Here is a 23895-nt window from a genome sequence, read left to right as displayed (position 1 = left end):
GTACATACCAGGAGTTTGAAAGCATTTTAAAGCCTCCTGAAAATCTCATCTAACTCTAACAGACAATCGTTGATGAAAAAACTGAGTAACAAACATACAGAGAAGTGCGTATCTTAAGAAGCAAAAATGAAGCGATGTGCTGAGGAATCAGAAATCTTACATCACTCATTATTATTGTGCCATCAATGGCCAGCTTCAGGTCAGTCAGACTCGAGCGCACCACAGAGATGATCCTTTGCATTCGATCCACTTCCTGACGTAGGAAGATGTTCATTGGGTTAAGAGCTCCCATTGTCAACAGTCTGGCTCTGACCTGAACCCATCAAAGTTACAGAGTTTAGATTAAGAGAACGTGTACATTGGCCTGTAAAAAGCCTAATGATCCTACCAACTGACCTCATGTGGAATGTAATTAGCGGGCAGTTTGTCCAACATGTCCTCTGCCATTTTGTGGACGATGGACTCCCGAGTCTCTCCAGATCCCCCTCCACTTTCCTTGGGCTGAATATTTGTGATTGTGTCTAACACCTCAGCAGATGTGTTTGTCTGGTATCTGGTCAACATTCATTATAGAAGAGAAATGCAATAACCTCAGAGACTCTAAGTACAGTAAATACAACAAGACCGCTTTTAAAGCTGCAGTCGGCAGGTTTTCAAAATTGCGAGTCTAAAGTCGGAAAATTCAAACTGATACACTCTCAGGTCCCTCCCCCAACCTCTAACAAGCTCCGAATCGCCCCCCAAACCCCTCCCCCTCTGTGGACGAGGTTGTGCACGTGAGTTCACACCAGTGTGAGCGCACACAAGCTGGGGCAGACTCACGCTCAGCAGCGTGTGCACAAGCTGTGATTGACAGGTAGGATTCCTCCACCCTAACTTGATTGGTTAAAAACAGCCGGGAGCGCTCGGTTTTTGCAAGCATGATTACAGGCTTCAGAGGGAGCTACAGATTTCGTTATTTTTCCTAAACAGCCTATTTAATATTCTCCTTCCAGAATCCCATGACAGTTCAAGCTAATATGACTAAAAAAAAGTTGCCGGCCGCAGCTTTAATGCTTCATCATGACGACACTCTCCTTACGTGATATCAGCATTAGCGTGCAGCCCCAGTGCTTGGGGTGAATCCTCAGTGGGTAAACTCTGAATGTTATCCATGTACTCTTCTATTGTCTTACACACCGCAATTTTGTAGCCCGTGTAAAAGCAAAATGTTGGGTCAAACATCTTCTTACTGAACCACACCTGTAATTAAGAACATTGAGCTTCACGTGTCGTATCAAATGTAATACAATGCAACATAAAACACCGGGAGTTGTAACACACGAATCAACAAAAAAACTGGGATTATTACACGAGCAAAACACTTCAACAGGCGTTTGTCATAGTCATCTGTGACCCTTCCTCCATATTGCACCTCAGCGAGCATGTATCGCAAGGTTATCCATGACACATCCTGTGGGGGGGGACACAAAGTAGTGAGTGAGGGAGGGAGGATGACATACAAATATTAAACCAGGGCTGCAAAACGCTCACCTTCTTGGGGCCGCAATCATCCAAGTGTCTTTCAACAAATTCAACACTTGCAGAGAAATCGGCCGAATTGAACTCGTAAGGTATGTTCCAACCTAAGGGTCCAAATTTACGTCGTTCCTTACAAAGCAAAAAAAAAGAAAAGGTTACCATGTAAAATCAGAAAATCCCTGTGTTATTATGACGAACAGCCTTCCTTCTACTGGAGGAAAAAAGTCACAGACACGAGTTGATTTGTGCTACACTGGAAAATACAAACCACTCAAACTTCAAAAGGCTATAAAATAAACTAAAGCCAACACATTCTCAATATGGTAATGAGGTGGAAAATTTGCCTAATGCATTATTAAAATGGCACAAATGATTTCATTATCAATTATGAAATTAATAAGAAAAAAAAGCTACCAAATTAAGTAGTGCCATTGTCAAGGTTACGGTACTTCTAAATATGGTTAGTTCACTCTGTTTCTCATATAAACTGTGCCAGGAGCAAAGCATGTATTCTTTTTTAATATTTCCTTTAAATAAAGTTCCACTATGACACGCGTGAACTTAGAATGCGCAGTACCTGCACAGCAGTGTGTAAAAAGGCCACACCGTACAGCAAAGGCTTCCACATGGGCAGGTTGCTGACTTCCAACTGGTTCTGTGAAATTCCTGCAAATGTTCGTTTCAAACCAGCACGTATTCCCTGGGGGGGGTCGTTGGTGAACTTGATGGAAGACTTAAAAGGTAAAGAGTGAGAGACAGTCTGTGCGTGTACAAAAACTTTTAACACCTTCCTTTTTATGACGATGTTGTCAAGTCTCACCTGTAGGAGTGTGATGGAGAACAGATCGTGTGGCTCTGTGGTGATCCACACCCTGAACGTGTCATGCATGCTCTCTGTAACTGTGATAGTTTCTAGCAGCTCATCCATAAACTGCAACCCCAGGTGACAGTTCTGCAGAAGGACCCAACCTCCCTGTACACATCCAGACACAAAAGCCACGGATCAGGTCAAACAGTCAGCCATTGCTGTTGAAAGCAAGAAGCAACACTCTAGCTTGCACATCAGGACAATCCAATACACTCCCACATGAAAGCATTCACCAGATGCTGTCACCTGCTGGAAGCTGCTTTACTTTGTGAACTTTCTATGAAACCATTTGCTTGTCCACATGCACGAGAGCCACTCCTGAGCCTTGTGGTCATATACGTTCGTTCCAACAACACAGTCAGCATTTATGATTACCGCCCTATGAGGGGTGCTTTCACAAATGCAGTTTGCATCTAGGCTTATAAATGGTATGTAATGTTTTAATACTGCCAGCTGGCATTTCTAAGCCCTGGCTGCAATGCTATTTATAAACTCTGATTTCCATTACAAATCCCACTCAGACATGGTCAATTCTGTGTGTATGGCCATTTGCAAACCACAACTGGCAATATTAACACTATCTAAAATATCAGATGAAAGATGACATCATTAGCTTTTCGATGCTATATCGATTTTACGTCTAAATGTTCCCCTTGCTCAGTATTCATTTATTTATCTTTTTAATGGCGGTCAAACTGTTAGCTGGTCTCAGAGTTCACAGGTTCCCTCCAGACCCTGAATTGAGGGGTTCTTGGTCAAAGAACTGGTACCAATCCTGGAACTGCCTCAGTTGGAAAGGCTTAACTCATGCATTATACTTCTTCAGTAACTTCTAAAAGCACCTCTGTCATTGATGTCTTGACCAGCTTCCTTGCATGCACCTCTTGTCCTTGTCCCATAGATATTGCTCTGCATTCTGTAAACCGAAACAGTGGGAGTATTTACATAGACATGAACATATAGAGTGCATTTAAATAGTGCTTTCCCCCCTGGTCTAATCCACCACTCAGGACTTTGCAGTACAAGCCACAGGCCTTTAACTATACTGTACATACAAAACATAATTATCTTTCTAACACAACATAACACACACACTTACACAAGGATGAAACATTACGGGGAATTAAGGGCCACGGATCAAACCACAGACCTTTCAATTAGTGGAATTTTAACAGCCACAATCAAATGAATTTATGCTCAGGAAAACAAATACATGAGCTGGATTGCCCAGTGAACACCCAAGGTGCCACTGCAAAGAGAACACAGCAACCAACATCCAGGATACAGTTGGTTACCACGGTCACAGGGACATCAATCACAAAATTTGGGTTTCATACAGTTCTAACTGAATCAAAAGTAGATAGCGTCGCAAGTTGGGAACTGGTCTGAATGTAAACACAATCAGACGTCAGGAGATTTTGGCATTACATCTTCAAAAGAAAATAAAAAAGTTCAGTAAAATAAAATAAAAAATGGGGCAGGACAGGGCAAACTCACCGAGATTAAGTTTCTTGGCAAGTGCTTCGATTTGTTCGGTGGGATCTGAGCCCATAGAAAGGAAGCAAATGAGGGGGGTGCGAGGATCACTTTCCTGCCAGGTGCTGTGAAGGTTCAAGAGGACAGGCTCAACGAATCTCATGCCCAAAGAGTCTCCCACATACTTTCTGGCCTGAGACAAGGTGCGATCAGGGCACCAAGACCTGTGAGAAAAAATGCTTGTGAGGTGATTGCATTTTATAATATGGTGTAATCAAACATGTAATCAACATTCAAGTAGGAGGACCCAACCTTATCAGCAAAAGCTTATGGAAAACATCAAGAGAGTTGTATCCATCTGGAGTGACGCCTTCCTCTGGGGCATCAAGATTGAGCCATGCTTTCCAGTTTTTCCCATTTTGGGACACCTACAAACCATGTCAATACCAAAACTGATGACACTACAAGCAGATGAAGAATTCAGATGTCCAGATCATTCGTGGATCTATGGCTTACCTGGTTTATAATGTTAGTGAACTGTGGCAGCTTGCTGAGTTCTACCAAGTTCAGCCACACCATATCCAGGATCCAGCTGAATGGCTTTGATGGACAGGTCTTCAGGTCAAGAGCTGCGCCACCTATTGTTTCATCAATTATGTTCAGAGATGTCAAGTCCAAAAGGCAATTCAACTTTTCCTGGGAATGATGCACACCTTACCTTTAATAAGAATCTGAAATTTGTTGTGTTGTATTCTGTTATTCTGTAAGTCAATCTTGAGGGCCAGCAGGAGTGTGAAGATGAACTTGTGGTTTTCATAAAGGCTTCTGACTGTGTATCGGAAAACCTCAAACGTCAGATATTCAATAATATTTGCAATCCGCTTCTGAGTTTTGGAGGCCTTCTCAGACCTGCAAAAGCGCATTAATTAAAAACAAAAAATCAGCATAAAAAAACGAGGGAGGCAAAGACACAGAGAACAAAGCATATTTGAAGAATACGACCACACCACAGCGTGGTTAAAGAAACATCTTTGTCAACCTATTGTTCTTTCCAGACAAATTTGTTGGTCATTAGAGGAAGTAATGGTTGGAATAGTTTCCGAGCTTTAATCTCAAACATCTTATGATAAGACTGTGCAGACATACTTCTTAAATCACGATAAAGCCATACCTTGCGAGTGACAGATCAAAGATTTTGAGGAACTGACCCAAGGAGGTCTGGTACATGATATTGACCATGCTCATCTCCGTGATGAGGAAGTACAATGTGCTTCCTCGAGAGGCAACTGGATGGTATTCTTCTTGAGCGACATTGATCTTTACTTCTGCTTCAGCTGCAACACTGAGCTTTGCACTAACTTCCGCAGCAGTTTGCTTAGTCGTGGTCAGAATGCCAATCATGGAGTCATCATCAACCAAAGAACCTTTAACCAGACAAACAGACACACTTTCACTTTAGGAAAAAGAACAGGTATGACTGGAGAAACTGGCATTAGTCTACAACAGTAACTATAGGACCTTTAGTGCTGCTGAGTTTGTACAGCAAATTGTCTTCCAACTCCTGCATCTTTCTTTTATTAGCAGTTACATCCTCAATTAGTTTCAATCTTTCTGCTTCTAGCTCCTGTTGAGATGAGTGAAAAAAAACCAAGAGCCAGTCAATATCATATTCTTACACTGGAAAAACAGTTATCTAAAACAATCACAGATAAAGTTATATTTTTAAACCAAATGGGGAAAGCAAGCTGCGTTTCTGGAACAAACGGCACACTCACGTATTTTTCTTTGAGGATGACTCGGCCGAGCAGCTGGTTCTCCAGGCCCTTCATGTTTACAGTGAAATCAATAATGGATGTTTTTGCGCTGACCTCTGGAGTGTATGCTGGATTAGGCAGTTTGGTAGTTATATAGAGCTGGAACCCATCCATTACGTTTACCTCTTTGTCTCCTACTTTGACCTATAAAAAAACATTGAAGACAATTTTAAGAGTGTACACATTTTAAAGTTGTATTGGTAAATTCGAATGGACATGAAGGTTAAAAATACCTTGAAACTGGTCCCAGATTTGATAAAGTTTTTCTCGAGCACGTTGTCCAGGGCAGGGTCGAGCTCCTCAAATATATCCTCAATGAGCATTGGGCGTCCCATGGAAATACAATCTTCCAAATGTGTGCGAAAGAATTTGTGGTTGAGGGACGTGACCTGAACATGAAATCAGTTTACTTCTGCGACATGCTTTACTTAAGCGTGTAATTAGGGTAAAAATGACACAAGTGAAAATCATTTGGCTATATACTTGAAGTTCGTTGGCCTCTTCCTTTTTCTTAATCCAAGCTTTTCCCTGAGTCTGTGGATCGATGAGGAGGGGATATCTTGTTGCTTTTGTGACGATGATGCCATTCTGAACTGACAAGTCATCTCCCGGGAGTCCCTGAAGGTTCCACTCACTTATCTTAAATATTAAAAATGATAGTCAATGGTTCAAATGATTTTTTTTTACTTTTCACAGGACTAGTATCAAATAAAAATAGGCTGGCATTGTTCTCACATTGGGAGCATCCACCAGGGCAGAAATGATGTTGAGATTTTCTGTAAAAGGGATTTTGTGCTTCCGGAGCTCCGCCTCCCAGATGTCCTTCAACAACATATCACGGAAACTCTGGTTGAATGGACCGCAGTACGACAAGAAGCCGGTGAGCTGGAGTACGTCACCCACAAGTCTGAAAACAAAGGCAGAAGCAGCTGGACTCATATAAAAGCCATTATCAAAACCTTTTAAATCTGTCCTTGAAGAACCAATCCTGAATTCTAGTAATGAACCTCTTTAAAGACTAACCCCCCTTGGAATATAACATTTTGATATTCAATTGCATTGCCTTTGTAACCTGCCTGTTTATTTGTGACTTAAATTCTTTGCGTTGCTCGATCCAGCGAGCTTTCTCTCCACTAAGTCCGTCAATAAGTGCAGATGCAGCCTGCATTTTATTCCTACACATCTCAGCATCATCCACCAATTCCTGAAAGACAAGACGCCTGTGTCAGCTACAATCTCTAGATTTAAGTCAACGCAGTCGTGACATTTTTCAAAAGGGTGCGTCACACCTGTTTCTCTTTCATTGCAGCGTCGCATTTGGCCTTGACTTTGTCAAACTCTGCTTGCTTTTCAGCCAGCTGAGTCTCTGCCGCGCACAGCTCGTTATTAGCCACAGTTAGACGGTTCTCTTGAATGGCAAGGTTGGCCTGGAAACAAACAATGCAGTTATACTGTAGCATAAAAAGGCTTTGAGCTAAAAATGAGGTTTAATCACCTATTTACCTAAAATAGATTCAAACAGGCTGAGAATAGAGAGTTTTAAATGGCATTATTGGAGAAGAATAGCCGCCTACGACAAATCTAAAATGAAAAAGAAAAAAAAAAAAAACAGTCGCCAACATGATGAACTTTAACTTTACCTTGAGTGGCAACACTTCTTTGTTGATGGCAAAGAATGAGGCCATAGCACGAGTCCATGCGAGCAGACCAGCTACACTACCACACACTTTCTTGGCATTTTCCATGGTGTAATCCTCCATGTCAAAGTAAGGCTGCAGTAGTTCCACAGTTTCCTCGTTAATGCTGTCCTTTGGGAACTGCTGGAGGCTTGTCAAGAAACCAGAGCCACTCATAAGCTGAAAAGGACAAAACAAATGAATTCATGCAAATGCCATTTGTGAGGAAGAACACGCCGCTCAGTTTTGCACTCAGAGCAGAATTATCCAGCTGCCATCTTTTCATCCCCATCCATCTTCAACTTTAAATCGTGCTGCATTCGCTTTAACCCAAAAGCCAGATGTCAAGACTAATTTGTTCTTGCTTTTTGTTTAGTTAAGTTTACTTAAGAAATCAATTTGATAATAATCCAACTTCTTACAGGCCTTCTTTCATTTCATGAGCTTTCAGGCTACCTACTGTACCTTCTCACATATTAATGCACTTTAAGGGTTTTTAGGTGTGAATTGTGTCCAAATTTACATTTGCATGGAAGCATCAAAGCTGTAGAACAAATCTCAAAAAAGGCACACCCTGCAGAAGAGAGGAGCAGAGTTGAGTCCGCTGGCTCACTCCACCTCCTAAAACTAATACTGAAAAAAAGGCCTGCAAATTTGGGCTTGAAAAGAGCTGCTGTGTTATATCTCTGTAGTATTTCAACCAAACATGACACATTTAAGACCTCAGGGCACAATGTGTCTCCTTTAATATATGAGTGGAATTCATATATTTATCATTTGCAACAACTGAATTTTTAGAAAAAGGAAATTTGTTACCTTCAGTGCTTCTGACCATGATGGTTGAAGACAGCTTCGTTCTGGATCACATGTAACAGGGTCTAACTTTTTGTTAAATAAAATCAGACAGCAGTCCATGATCCTCATGACCAGGTGTGGAGGCTTGGCCAATTTTCTCACTGTGGCAATGTCAGCTGGCTTGATGGTCTGTGGAGTTTTTAAGTATATCATGTAACATATTGTAGAATGCACGGTGTAAATATCTTCAAATAAGTCAGAGATATCTCACATTCAGTGCAGCTGTAGCTTCTTCTAAAGCTGGCCTGGCAGCCTCCAGCTTTTCCTCAGCTATAGCTTTCTCATACTCTATTCCATCCACAATTTTCTGGGCTCTGTCCTTCACAACTTGGACCTCATTCTTCACAATGGTTGCAGCTTTAGCACTGACTGTCACCTCTGCCAGCACCTTGGTGAATGCAAAAATAAACATCTCATGCCTTCAAATGCATCATACGCGTGCGTCCATGGTGTTGAGCTTTCAAACAGCTTTTCAGAAATGACAAAACCTCTGTCAGCTATTCACATCAAACCAGAAGCTAATTTCCACAATGAACCTATGAATAAACTGATTCTGCTACCTCACTATGTACAGAACTCAAATTGTTCTTAATTTTATGGTTTTACATTACTGTGGAAGTACTGATTGGAGGAAAGTTGCTCATAAACATCCATCCATCATCAATCTTATCTGCAGGTCACAGGAGCTTGGACGTATCTGATTTACCTCGTCAGCTTTGGCAGATGCAATAGCGAGCTCTTTTTCCTTTACTTCAAGATCTTTTGATAATTGAGCCACCGACTTACTGGCCTCCATCAGTTTGTCCAACCCTGGAAATCAGTAACATCTGGTGTAATCTTTTACAGGAGTAGACCATACAAAATCCTCCATAAAGTACACAATCTTTATAAAGACACAACTGCCTTCCTGTTCAAATTCCTTACCAACATTCATGCGCTCTGCCAAAGTGTTGATATAGTTGTGCTTTTCGGCATATAATGTTTTGTAACCATTTATAAAAGAAAGGTAAGATTTAGGGGTGACGTGAGCTCGTCTTCGAAACCTGAGAGATGAACAACATACAGCGTTAGGACTGTGTTTGATAGCGTATGTTTCTGAACAAATTGGATTTGTGTAAATGTGATACCTTTCAAAGTAACTTTCACATGTTTCAGATACTTTGTGATGATAGGTTCCCATGGTGGTCATCACTGAAGTCTTCACATCAGCTGGACAAACCATGTGAAACTTAGATAAGAAATAGGTGGACACAGCAACCAGAGCCTCATTGGGCCAAGGGGTGAACCAGTCCATTGTGCAGCCGGAAATCAAGCCCGGAAACTTCAGACATCTGGAGCGAAACTTCTGCCCCACCTTTAAACAAGAGTAGAGTAAAACTCCAATGAAAAGGTTCATTTATGGAGGTAGTTATGGGTGTAAGTGTATATATAATGTCACTGTTGAGCATCTAAACATGCTGTGAATAAAAAGAGATTTGGAATAAAAGTAGCAAAAGTTTGGGCGGTTGCTTTTGGGTATAAACAGAAAATATACAAAGTTTCAACTTACCGGTGAGAAGCACAGAACAACGTGTAAATTCTTCCTTGACCGAGATATAAAGTAGTCATAAAGATTGTCAAAAGTTGGTGGAATTCGAGGAAACTCCTTTTTCATAACTGGGATCAGGTTCTGGGTGATCTCTTGCATCTCATCTTTTGCAAAAAGATTGGAGACCTGAAACGATTACAACATGGTCAGGACCAGCGAAGCTTTTCCTTTGAGACGTTACATTCTGCCCCACCTCTTTGTTTCAGTCATACAGGACCAATTCCAGTCCGTTTCAATTAGACTGAAGATTCCAGTGTTCAGTTACACAATCAGCAGATATTCAGATACGCCTTTATACCTTTATGAGATCTCACCTCTCCAGAAGAGAGAATATTGTTGAGGTACTCGAGGAAAGCCTCATCCTTGATTTCGTTGTCTGTAAAGACGAAGGTGATGCCTTTGCCCTCAGCCCCCGCTGTGTTATACAACAGTTTCAGGTCATCCATGAAATTACTCATGTTGTATGTTCTAAGTAAGGAAAAATAAACACCACATAATTGGAAAGAAGGCCCAGCATTTCACTTTCAGTGCAAATGCAACTACAAACAGCTCATGGCTTCAAAGGACACTCATTCTTGTATTTTAAAGGTAGGGTAGGAGATCCTGGATTTTGAGTCCAGCGAAGCTGCATTTTGAAAATACACCGGTAAAAAGTCCCAACCCTTTTCTTCACTTTCCCCCCGAAGGCACACCTCTAGAGTACATGAACGCGCACGAGCAAGAAGGTGCACGAGCGCTGTTCTGACAGCAAGCATCGATTGTTGCCGTATTTAGTATTTAGTATTTAGTTTATGCTCACTATACGTTTAATAATGCTAGGTGCTAGCCAAGCTGGCTCTAGTTTAGCTTCCTGCCAAGCTTCTGGACGTGTAATTCGTTCACGGAGTAGGGTACGCGCACAGGGAGAAGGAACGGTCGGGGGGGGTGGGGGGGGGGGGTAAAAAAATGTTCCAGAAAAAGATCCCCTACCCCGCCTTTAATAGGTACGTTTATCGAATTGAACTTTTTATTTGTTTCCTACTTTTAAGGATAAAATTAATAGCAGTTAATTAGAGCTGATCTTAGTACTGTATTCATGTGCTTGACCAATCACCCGAGACCCTGGAAGAACGTCTATAGTAGGAGCTCAGAGTTTATAGAACTCCTTCTGTGGCGTCTTTCATTTCTACTTTGGAGCGGGAGCTTTCCCAGCATAACGGAGACATGAAGGTGACGTGATAGGTCCAGATGAGGTAAGTGTACAGTGACTGGTTGAAGGTATGAACACACCACTGGAACCACTACTATCAAAGAGAAGTAAAAAAACTAAAACAAACAAACCTATTTAAAACATTGCCTATAAGCAATATATAATAAGAAATTATTGTATTATTATTATTTTTTTTAAAACAGAGGAATGGACTTAAAGTGACACCTAAGGCCGACTGAGACAGGTTTGCAGGTTATATCACTTGAATGCAAGCAGAAAAAAAGCCCCTGATGGTTCATTGTCCTTTGGAGAGCGCCTCTAACCCTCAGAGAGCCCCAAGAACAGTTTGATCAGTGTGATTAAAGTCCCTACAAACAGAGCTCTCACAACTATGACTCATCTCACTTGGTTAATGTGATCTGGAAGATGCTGTATCCAGCTATGTATGAGGCCAGGCGCGTCAGACTCTGTTTTCCTGATCCTCCCACTCCCACAAGCAGGGCATTTCCATTGTCAGTGCGAATGATTCGTGAGACCTAAAGAGGAGCAAATCTAAAAAGAATCAGTATTATATCTAGCCTAGTCTACAAGAAATGCATCAGCTATACTCGCTTCAGGTGTCACCTTGACAAGATGAGTCATTGCGTCTTTGAAGAAAACCAGATCCAGGGTGGAGCCCCTTACTACCTCATTGTGCTGAGCTTGATACATCACAAGCTTATCTGATAAGAACTGAAAATCTGGCACCTGAAACAAGTTGTTCATACAGATTATGGTGACAGTTTCCTCCATCAACTTACTACCATGAAACTATCAAGCGCTGATGTACGAATTCAGATTTCACACCAGTTCATAGATCTTAGGGGCATCAAAACAGGCATCATCGTCTTCCTCTCCAGTTGGCTCAGGTGCATCTCGGAGGAAGTCCACAAAATACGGCTCAGAATGAAGCTCTTGAACGAGGTTTGGGTCAACGTGCTCTTGGATGACACGACATACAGCCTTCTCAAACCAATCTCTGTCCTCAGAGCAAATAAACCTGCAACAAAGCAAAGTCTTAGAGTAATGCTTTCTTCCAACTTTTTGTTTTTTAACTTAAAAAAGGATTTTACCTGTCTGCTATCACCCTTGTACATTCACACTTGAAAAGAGCCAATAGGGTGGAGATGTCACCACACTCCTCTGCCTTAACGTTTAACATTCCCTGCCAGATCCTGGACAAGTCCCTCAAATTGAAAATGTAGTGGAACTTTGATGGTGTTGGAAGCATTTTGACCTTCAATGTGGTGTCATAAAACAAGTTAACAAACTTATCAATACCATATACCTATAATCAATTCCTATTATAAACTTCTCATCATATTCCAGGTAAGTACCTTTGTCCACTGCCAAACGATCCTCCCAGCAGACACTAGACATTTAACCATTGCTGATATGCTTGGCTGGAATGCCCTGCATTCATGGAAATATCCAGAGCCAATCACACCTGCACAAAAAGAACATGAAGAAACCGTTAACTGTAAAATGAAAACTACAGTAATGGAAGCAGAACAAATGGGATTATTTTAGACCAACCTACCAAAGATCTTATCAATGGAGGTGTTGGCTGGCAGAGTGCAGTTGAAGACTGTAAACTGTCTCTTCAGTCTTTGTGGGATGTCATTTCTACCCCCACCAGGGTGGATCATGGCAGCCAGAATCTGTGCATCCTCAATCGTGGTGAAATCTCCTGGTTTATCCAGATTGTACATGCCAGTCATTTCCATCATCTGGCGGACTATCTCATTTGTGATCTGGTTGGATAGCCACATAAAGTAACTCATCAGATTAAAGCGACAGATAGACAGACAGATGTTAATTAAAAAAAAAAGAAAGCAACACCTGATCTCCCCATTCGTTGACAATAGGCATATTTATGTCATCGATGAAGATGGTCATCCTGCGTCCTCCTGGGGGTCCATAGGTGCTGCCAATCCTTTTCTCAATGTAACTTTCCACTGATCGCTGTGTACGAAGAAAGTTTTTGCAAACATGAACCAATGTAGGACTGTAAAAATTCAAGCACAAAAAGCATTTTAAAATATCTTTTACCTGATACATCAAGGGCTCTGTGGCAGATGAGAAGTTCAGTGATTTGAACAGATCCGTCTCAGGATCGTATTTCTTTGCATAGCCTTTGATCATCACTGTCTTCGCTGTCCCTTGTTCACCAATAAGCAGTACGGCCTGTACATATAAAACATTTAGAGTTTAGACAAAAAGTAACATATTTTTAAGTATAAACATTATCTAAATATTCTTTTAAAAACCACAAGATCACCTTGTGTTGTTTGGCAATAGTCTCCAGCAAGAAAGAGGTTCTTGCGTTATCCACATTTGGAACAAGAATGGAGGTGTAGTCAGGCACATGGTCAGTTGGATAGACATATTCCTCCACAAGATTGTTCCAGTGACACCATTCACCTAAAACAAAAGTCGCCATTCTTTTTAGTCACATATAAACCCATTCTCATCCCATCGTTGTCAAAGCTGGCGATGTGCTGAACGTATGCACAATGGGTCCTTTCATGTCTGTGCTGTGGCGCACCACTCGAGGCAGTATCAGACATCTAAAGCAAATATTTCTAATACATCTTATTTCACAACAATTAACAACGTATAACTGATACTAAAGATTACTCTCAGGTGGGTATATGCAGTGCGAAGGGGTCTTAACAAAATCTCCGAATCTGATGCCTCTGGAATGAGACCAGATTCTGTAAACCCTGTTGAGGGTAGCAGGAGGCTGAAGCCTTTAACAGCTGCTATTGGTTAAGAAGGCAGGGACGCTAGAGCGTCCAACACAAGACTAATACAGAGACGGACAATCAGACACTCGCAACTACAGTGTAAGCCATGCAGATACAGGGAGGGCACACAAACCCCGCAATAATACCCTTTTTGCTGTGAAGTGCTAACTTAACCACCATGCCACCACATTCAAATGCTTGTTCACTTTAAACTATACAAAAAAAACATCAAATTGATGCTCTTTTACGTGTCAAATAACTGTACCGTTTGTGTTGACCATGTACTCAAATATAGTCTCTCCCGGCTTGGTTTGAGGCACATCAATTTCGCTTTCATGACCTCTCATGAAGACCTCCAGCTTGTCTCTGTCCTCTAATTCTAAAAGAGCTCCCAGACTCCACATCAGGCAAAAGACAAAGAGGCGCTCAAGGTGCTTGCTTCCAGCAAAGCCCTCTGTCTCCTTGGTTGGGAGGAGGCCCTCCAGCAGATTGACGGACTGAAGAAGGAACATAGTCAAACAATTCAGGCTTCGAGGCATCATCTGATTCTGTTTTTATTCTCAGTCTTTTTTTTTTTTTAAATACACACCTGTATTATGTAGTTACACTCCAAAAGCTCCATTTTGGGTTTAAGGTTTTGCCTCATATACATGTAAACATCCTCAAATGTCTTTTCATATAAACCGATGATGCTCTCTGCCTCTCTAGCAGGGCGCTTCTTGGCCCATCCCTGCAATACAAAAGCCAAGTTCTATCTAAGCACTGCTTACAAAGCATTGTTCTTTTTCAGGAAAAAAAAAGTCTTCAACACTTAGATATCACAAAAGTACCTGGAGGATGGGTAGCCAGCTGAGAGCTGAGGAGCTTATAAAAACCATTCCCACACGGGACACAGTAGCAGGGGAGGCATTATCCATGTTGTGCACCTCAAACACCAACTTGCAGGATGGTGACATGACGATGCGGTCACCATTAGCCAGGGTCAGTGTTTTGTTATCATCCAGGACTGAGTTGAGGTTCTCGATCCATATTGCATCAACGGGACCATCCAGCACAATCCAGATGACTTCCCCTGAAGAGTAAACCCGTCGAAGCAATTAAATGTTTGAGTTCTCCGGCAGCCTCTGGCACTTTGTCAGTCACTAATGAGCCGCTGTCCCACTACTGGATCAAAAGTGGGCGAGCCAGTGTGTGCCAAGGACAACAGCATCTCCACTGTCATTCCCAGAACTTAAAAGGGGCCTGTTTTGGGGTCCCGTAGGAACAGGAGCCTGGGATTTGCCCCAGCTGCTACCCTCGGACCAGACAAGGCTAAGTGTAGTTCCGTATGCGGTGGTGTCAATCTGAAAGGTGGGTTTACATGTCAGGGACGAGGTGCTTACGACCAAGGCAGCTCGGCGGGTCACCATTTTGTTTTGTTGTGTTTTGGTTACAACGCACTGTGCAGTAAACCATACTGGCTGTCTCATGTGACGTCTCATATTTTAGCTCTAAATATGCATGAACTGGCATCTATAGCTTAAAGGGGAACTCCGGGGCATTTGAAGCGTGTTTCCATTGCTAGAGGTTGTCAAATACTGCTAGTAGGACACAGAGAGGTCCAGATCTGCGCTCCCTGTGTGGAGATCGCTCTGTCCGCACAGCATGTCATGCGAGGCTAATACGTGGTGGCTAAGGGGCAAGCGCTAACCCTTCCACGTAAAACAACAACCTGCACACTGCAGAAACGTCACACCACTTTATAAACCATCCGACAATAAAGTCACAAGCCTTACCATCAAAACCATATGCATGGTTCTCACATTACTGGCATGGGGACGTTACAAAACAACTTTATAAACAGCATGTAACTCACCGGCTGGTTGTAGGCTCGCGCATGTGAAAGCCCAAAAGAGTCGATGGAGGATAATCCCATATACAAAACAATTATATTCTCTAGAAAAACTGCTTTCAAGTATTTAAAACATTACAAAAATATTACTGGGCATATATTGTTGTAACGTTTTAAATACTTGAACGCAGTTTTTCTAGAGAATATAATTGTTTTGTATATGGGATTATTCTCCATCGACTCTTTTGGGCTTTCACATGCGCGAGCCTACAACCAGCCGGTGAGTTATATGCTGTTTATAAAGTTGTTTTGTAACGTCCCCATGCCAGTAATGTGAGAACCATGGATATGGTTTTGATGTTAAGGCTTGTGACTTTATTGTCGGATGGGTTATAAAGTGGTGTGACGTTTCTGCAGTGTGCAAGTTGTTGTTTTACGTGGAAGGGTTAGCGCTTGCCCCTTAGCCACCACGTATTAGCCTCGTATGACAGGGTGTGCGGACAGAGCGATCTCCACACAGGGAGCGCAGATACGCACCTCTCTGTGTCCTACTATCAGTATTTGACAACCTCTAGCAATGGAAACACGCTTCAAATGCCCCGGAGTTCCCCTTTAAGAAAAGTGCTCAGCTTCTGAGCTGACATTTTCATTGTCTTGTTGAAGCTGGGCAGTAATATCGTGCAGATGCAGTATTTAGCATCACATTAAAATTGCAACAACCTTTATATTGTGTTATACTGAATGTAATATGATAAAAATGTCTAAAGTACAATACTATGTATTGCTTAGATATTATTTAATACAATACCGTTTTCATTTGGACAGTTTTATATTTTTTCTTAGGATCTCATCTGTATTAATCACAAACACTTTCTTAGCTTAGATGTTGACAAAATGTTGGAATTACCCTTCTTAGCTTTTAGTGACCTCCGCCACAGTGTGGAAAAGATTCCATCAGTCCAATCATTAGTTGCTGCATCCAGATGACCAAACATCTGCGGAGCAGTGATTGCTTTGGGGTTCATGCGCATCTCTCTGTGTGGGGTTCCACATTCACTCAGTGATCTCATAAGAACGTTGATAACCGAGGTCTTCCCGGCCCCACTTGGGCCTAAAGTCATCAGCCCATGGCGCACTCGAGAAGACTCATAAAGCTGACCCAGACAGCAACAGTGATATACCAGTAAGAAAAGTACTTTCCAAAAGCTAACTTTATAATAATTATGCTAAACAACAATTTTAAGGCACCTGAACAAGCTTGAGGTTCCACGGTGGGTGGTTAACGAGACCGGCAAGCTCAACTTGATTAGCAACAGCAGCTTGAAGTTCAGTATATGTGCTGTTGTCCTGCTGGATACCAGGGAACAGATCATTGATAAGACTAAGGAAGAGGGGCTCATCCTCATCCACCTGAAACACACAGATGGATTTTTTTATTCACAGCACTGTATCCAGTGTACAGAGTATACTTTCACACCCACAATTCAATACAATTCAATATATCACAGCTGTTGGTAAGAACTAAGTTTGTGTGATACCAGTTTGGACAGATTCATGTCACGAAGCACTCTCATGACAGTGCTGGACTCAGTGTCATCAGGTCGAGCTCTTTTACACGCCCCAAGTGTTCTCAACACAGACAGGATGTTCCTTAGTCCAAAGTCATAGTGGACCTGTCAAATAGCAGAGGTTATATGTCAGTAGTTCAATAACCAAACAAAATAGGACTTATGAAATGCTAACAAGATTCTCACCTGTTTTGTGAGTTGCTCCTCACAAAGTTTGTAAAGAACAAAGAATTTCTGTGCTAAGTTAACATTCTCATTGAATCCACAACTGGCTAGTTTGACTCTCATTATAATCTGTCGGAGACAAAAGTGTAGAGGGATGTGTTAGGACCACAGCAAAAAGAAAAACGTTTCTCTCCACAGAAAGAAGCCTTGACCCACCTGCCTGTCTGGCACCATCATGGACACTGTCCTGAACTGCACTTTTAGATTTTCAGGAAGTTCCTGACGGCCTGCATATCCTGGATTCTAGATACAGAGGCATGACATATCTTTGTATATACTGTATATCTAATGTTTTCCATCTAGTTTCAAGGAGTTTCTTTTAATAGGACTGTGTGTTTCCATGTCTTACCATGGTGATAAACACGCCGAACTCTGGATTCAAGTTCACGCAGTCTCCGTCCGTAAAAATGAAAGTGCTTCTGTGTTTCTTTCGTGATGTCAGAACAATTGAGATCTGCTGAGCAGCAACGGAAAGCACTGGCAGGTCGATTCTGTTGAACTCATCGAAGCAGCCCCAGGACCCTGACTGTGCAAGGCCTGGAAAATAAAAACACAATAGGACATCACATAAATGAAACTGTACACCACTGCTCGATGACTTGTTTCATTGCCTAATGTACCTTTATATATCCTGCCGAGTCCTCTGAAGTCCATTTGGTCCGAGCAGTTGAAGACCACAACGTACTTGCCAAGGCAACGACCCATGTCTTTGGTGGTTTCAGTCTTACCGGTGCCGGCTGGCCCAGCAGGAGCTCCTCCCATACTCATGCCCAGAGCCTGGGCCAGTGTGATATAACACCTTTGTAGAAAAAAAAAACTGTTCTTGAATGCAACATAGGAATTAAAACCTACAAGCAAAGTTGACTTATTACAGCAAGTTGCTTATAAAAATCAATTTTCTCTTTTCTTGCCTGTCAGTCAGAGGGGTGATGACCAGCCGATCAGTACAGCCTAAGAACTCGTTCTGATAGATGAAGTCGACATTAGTTATGGATACAATGACTTTGTCCAGATCCTCCTTGAAGTAAAATCTGCTCTGCTTCAGCCATTCAAAGTCGCTGATACATTTCACACGCTTCTTTACCTGCAAACAAAGCGGAGCTTAACTCAAGTGTTTTACAGAAAGAAAAGAACAGACATTTACTGAAGAAAAAAACCTTACCAGGTCATTAAAAATGTCACTCTGGTGCACATGAATTGTGACAAGTGTTTCATATTTGACTCTGTCAAATTTGCTCAGGTCACAGGTGGTTTGTTTAATGAGCATGCTGAGTAGGTTGTGAAACCTCTTTTTCGTAAGAGGCATGATCTCCTTCTTATCGGCAGCGATTCTTAGGGCCTCTTCAGAATCTCTTGTCCAAAGCATCTGGATTCCTAACAAGCCCACCTTAAAACAGACAAGGCAGAATAAAATGAATCTTGGGAACTCTATGAATATAGAAATCAATTATGATACCATCGTATCTCTCAAAACTACGGAAGCCCAGAGCGGACGTGGTACGTATAAACTTTTTTTTTGATGGTTTTCTCCAGATAACGAGATAATTATCTCGTTATCTGGAGAAAACGATTATTGTTTTCTGGAAATGATCGAAAACCATCAAACAAAAGTTTATACGTACCACGTCCGCTCTGGGCTTCCGTACAAAACTCCAAAGATATTCACACTTGTTATTTAAAAACTTTTTTCCACAAAGGAGGAAAGTTGTGTCATAGATTTAGTACAAGACTGAAGCTGTGGAGAAAATCTATAACAAAAGCAAATATCACACAGTACAACCTGCTGGAGGTGCAAGCCATGGCGACCTGATAGATACTGGCTTGCATTAGAAATCAACCTGCTAAATGTATTTCCAAGCGGCCACAATGTTGTCTACTCACCTGTGCTTGATATTTGTCAAGGAAAGTGAGAAGGTCAAAGTCTTCATCGTTTATCTCTAGATCTGAAGCTCTGATGATGGAGTGTAAGGAGGCTTGCTGTTGCAGCAACAGCTCTCCAAGCCAGAGCTCCACAGCTCCCTGCGCCATGACACATTTGTCCAGCTGAAAGCAGAAATACACGTTTATCAAACTGCAATTATCAAAGATTTCTAAAAACCGAAGAATTGATACACCCAAGCAATGTTACAGATTAAACTACCAAAGATTATAAATCTTTTTTTTTTTTTTTTTCCATTTACACGAACTGTAAAAGGGATTTACAGCCCCAATTTCAATATAGTCGGGACACTCTGTTGAAATTAGGTCAAAGAAAACATAAAATGTTGAAAGTGAGACATTTTACTGTTTAATGAAATATTTTGAACTTGATGGTAGCAAAATGTCTCAAATAAGTTGGGAAGGGATCTGCAATAGGCTGGAAAAGCAAGTGCTACTAAAAGGAAACAGCTGGAGGAACGTGTAGCAGCTGGATATGACTGGGTATTGGAAAAGCCCCTTAAAGTAGCAGGGAGCAGGGGCTCAGCAACCTGCAAAAAAACTATGTCAACAAATGTTGGAGCAATTTCAGAACACTGTTCCTCAAAGTAACACAATATTTCATTGTCTACTGCAGTGTTTTTCAAACCTGGTCCTCGGGGACCACTGCCCCGCATGTTTTAGAGGTTTCCTGCTCCAACACACCTGATTGAAATGATCAGCTCGTTATCAGGCAACTGCAGAGCTTGTACTGGTCTACAGTACAAAATATCATTCAAAGATTGATAGAATCTATCTATGTAGAATCTCTGTCGTCGTTGGGCCCTCAGGCAGCTCTGTATTACAAACTTTTTACAATAATTTTGTCATGGAAATCACTACATGTGCTCAGGAACACTTCCAGAAACCACTGTCTGTGAGAACAGCTTGCCTTGCCATGCACAAATGCAAGTAAGAAGCTCTATCATGCAAAGAAGAAACCTATGTGAATGCCATCCAGAAACGCTGCCATCTTCTCTGGACCATGGTTCATTTAGAGTGAACTGAGGAAAAGTGTAGAATTGTTTTGTCATTAGACAAATCAAAATTTAAAATTCTTTTTAGAAATCACAGACGCTGCGTCCTCCGGACAAAGAAGGAGTGGGACCATCCATGAGATTTGTAAATCACTGCATTCCGTTTTTAATTATACATTAAACAGTGGTCAAACCTTTTAGGAATTGGGGCTGTACAATGGAATATTTTTACATGTTGAGAAAACCAAAATGAATCAGTTAAACTCTTTAAAAGCACACGACATACCGGTAATTTCTCCCCTTCCTGTGAGAGAACGGCCAAAATCTTGTTATATTCCGTTGGATGAAACTCTGCTTCGTTGACATTGTCAAACACTCCAAGGAGATGAGACTGAAACACAATTGTATCAAAATTGACTTTTGTCAAGTGATAAAATGTCAACTTGAAAGTTATCCAAGTAAAACTTAAAGAGGTCATAGTGATTATTTGAATTTTCATTTTAAGACATCATGCAAACATTCAGATGTATGGCTGTAATTTATATTAATTAAAACAATAACTGAATACATAAATAAATGAATTTAAAAATGATATATATCTATATATAGGTATATGTATATCCATATATTCATAGTGACAACAATGTTCAAACTCATTCTAACCTGAATTGTATGAGAGTCGCTGGCTTGTCCAAGGATTTCCAAAAGAGATGGATCGGATACAAAGAAGAATCTTGGAAAAAGGAGCCTCTTCTTCTCAAGGTAACTGTTAAATTAGAAATACGTAACATCAACACCCACTGCACTGGTATAACAACAATCTATTTAATTCTGCACATCTTATTTTTTGAGTCAATCTAAAGTATTTGGACTAATGTTGTTCGTAAAGAATTACCCTGCAAGAGATTTCTGACAGAGCTCTAGCTGTTTCTGAAGCTCGGGTAGGTGATGCCCTAACATTGGGTCACCCACACAGCAGTCCACCACTTTTGGCACCTTCTGAGCACGCTGCATGACCTTAATCTAGGACTTGTCGATATCTTGAAAGCGTTTTGCCTCCTGTAATAGAAAAAAAAAGGGCAGTTTGAATTTTACTTAAGGAAGCATTCTAAGGTGTAGTTTTCCTCAGGATAGAAAGCATGAACTGCACCTGTGGGAGGTCTTTGGCGATGTCACCCCCAACAAACACAGCTTCCATGTAGATCCACAAGTTTTGCACAATAACCCACTGTTCAATGACTTCCGATGATGTTGAAAGATTGGAGAGCCAATCCTGGATCTCTGTTTTGTAGTATGCACTGTACCTGTACAAAGCAGATAAGGACACAAGCTACTTAAAGACATGGTAGGTAATCCTGTTCAGAAACACATTTTGTAATACTGGGTGAAATGGTCCGTCTATCCTGAGAGAAATCTATACAAGATGTATTTAGAAAAAGGGACGAAAATAATCAGACCTCTGTGGCAGCTGCAGGACTGAGAAAAAGCTGACCAATCCGAAATCAGCGGGACACTGATCTCGGATTGGTCGCCTACAAAAAACCAATCAGATGCCTCTGCTTTCTGCCTACGCCCCCCTCTGCCGGCTCCCTGCTCCATGTGCGCATGCGGTTCCACCGGCTTTGGATGAAGCACTGACGGAATGGGGAGGGGGGGGTGGAGCTTAGAGGAGTGGACACTTTCGAATCTTGCTAGCTCTCTTGCTAGCTCTCTAGGATTACCTACCATAGCTTTAAAACTTTAAAGGTGTTGTAAAATGCTGTTGGTAAATGTCAAATCTGTTAAGAACAAGATAAGTTTATTTCTACTTCTTCCTCTTTAACTAAGTGCGTACATTCACTTTAGTTTAACAGACTTTCATTATATTATTCCGGAGTTCAAGGCTCCTTAGGAACTGATTTAATCAGTGGAATGTAAATCTGAAGCTGTTGTTAACTTGTATTACCTGTTGCTTAGCAGTGAGCCCAGTACCATCAAGCTATCCTCCAGGATGGTAAGAATCTCTGCTGTCTCTGCCCCCTTCAGCATTAGTTCTCCTCTATCCTTGAATGTCATCAAACTAAGGGTCTGACCAGACCACAAGTCTTTTACCTGTGACAATTTGGCCTCAATATCCTTCTCTTTTACAGCAGATATGGAGATGTCCTATGAATGAAGAAAGCCAGGCTAAGGAGGTTAGACACATACAAAAAGAAGAAATATTGTTGCTAGAACTGTGGAATTAAATGTATTCAAACTTCCAGCGAACCTCAATATCATCCTTGTACTTCAGCAAAGGGGCTTCCATGATGTTCTTCAGCATAAAGGTTTTGGACTCCACCTCAAATTGGTGTCCAGTTAAGTCTCCAATCCGGTCCCAGTGTCTCCGCATCATGGATTTGTTTGCCATCAATTCCAGCAGCGGGCACGACTCATTGAAATCATCAATGGTCCTCTTTAGGTCAAGGAAGGCTTGCCAGTCCTTTAGTGCTTTGGGCAGCTTCCGGCACCTACAAATAGAGATGATAAACAATATATCTATCACAGGAATACAAAAGAAATCAAAAATACAATGCTGGCACAAAGCAGGTTGTAATGGCTCAGAAATACTCCACCTATTCTGAAATTCCACAAGTTCTGCATTGATCTTTTCAATGTCCACGTCTGTCCACAGGATTTTATAGTACCCACTGATCTTACTCATCACTGTATCATACAGGCCGTAGAGTTTCCGAAGCAGCTCAAGCTCTTTTCTAAAAAAAAAAAAAGGAAAAATCCTTAAAAGATATTACAATCTTTGTTAGTTAATATTAATGGAATTTTCATTGATGGCTCTGATAGAAAGCTTTGTCAGGATAGTAACAAACTTCTTCTGGTGTAGAAAGTTATTCTCCGTAACAGGTAAGCCGAGAAGTTGCTCCCCAGAAGTATATGTGGTGAAATTTCTCCACAGTTCATCAAATCTAGCCTGAGTAAAAAGAACATTTTTTGGCAATAAAATTAGATTCAGCAAACGAGAAGAAAATTGCCATGTTTATAAAACCAAAACCAAAATTCAAATTAAATGTAATTTCACATTTTTGTACTGCTGTTTCATGTAGTTTGTAGTCTTTTGATTTGAATTTCTTTTCAATTTGTCTTTATAAGTCTCTATCAAAATAGATAATCTTCCACTCAAAATAAAGCTAAAGGCTTTTCTTCTTCTTCCTCACATGTTTTAAGCGTAAAACATTAACTGGAATATAGAACGGTGAGAGTGAGCAGTAATGGTACCTGAAAGGCTTGCAGCTGCCTGCTGGCTACTTGTGGAGGAATTCCTTCAACCATTGGGCCTTCCTGAAATGCAGGATCATATGAGCTGATAAGAACGTCTACATTTTTCCAAACACCCATAGAAACAAGGTCATTCACAGATTACTTACAGAGTCGTATTCTTCCTTAAAAGAGTAAACATCCTTCTCGAAAACAGCAACACATTCCACAAGGTTTCGTTTGAACTTGGGCTGCATGCAAACCAGCTCATCTTGCACTGATCTCTGAGAAAATCCGAGTTCAAAATTCATTATCGAAGCTTTGTTACAGA

General features: G+C 41.3%; 1 pseudogene; it reads right to left on the bottom strand.

The window, feature by feature from the left end:
- Positions 1–23895, bottom strand: part of LOC142376984 (dynein axonemal heavy chain 8-like) — a 40069-nt pseudogene that overhangs the window by 562 nt on the left and 15612 nt on the right.

The sequence above is a fragment of the Odontesthes bonariensis genome, chromosome 3 (assembly GCF_027942865.1).
Source record: "Odontesthes bonariensis isolate fOdoBon6 chromosome 3, fOdoBon6.hap1, whole genome shotgun sequence".
In the NCBI taxonomy this organism is placed as follows: Eukaryota; Metazoa; Chordata; class Actinopteri; order Atheriniformes; family Atherinopsidae; genus Odontesthes; species Odontesthes bonariensis.
The sequence above is the reverse complement of the archived record's forward strand: the minus strand, read 5'-3'. Positions and strand labels throughout refer to the sequence as shown.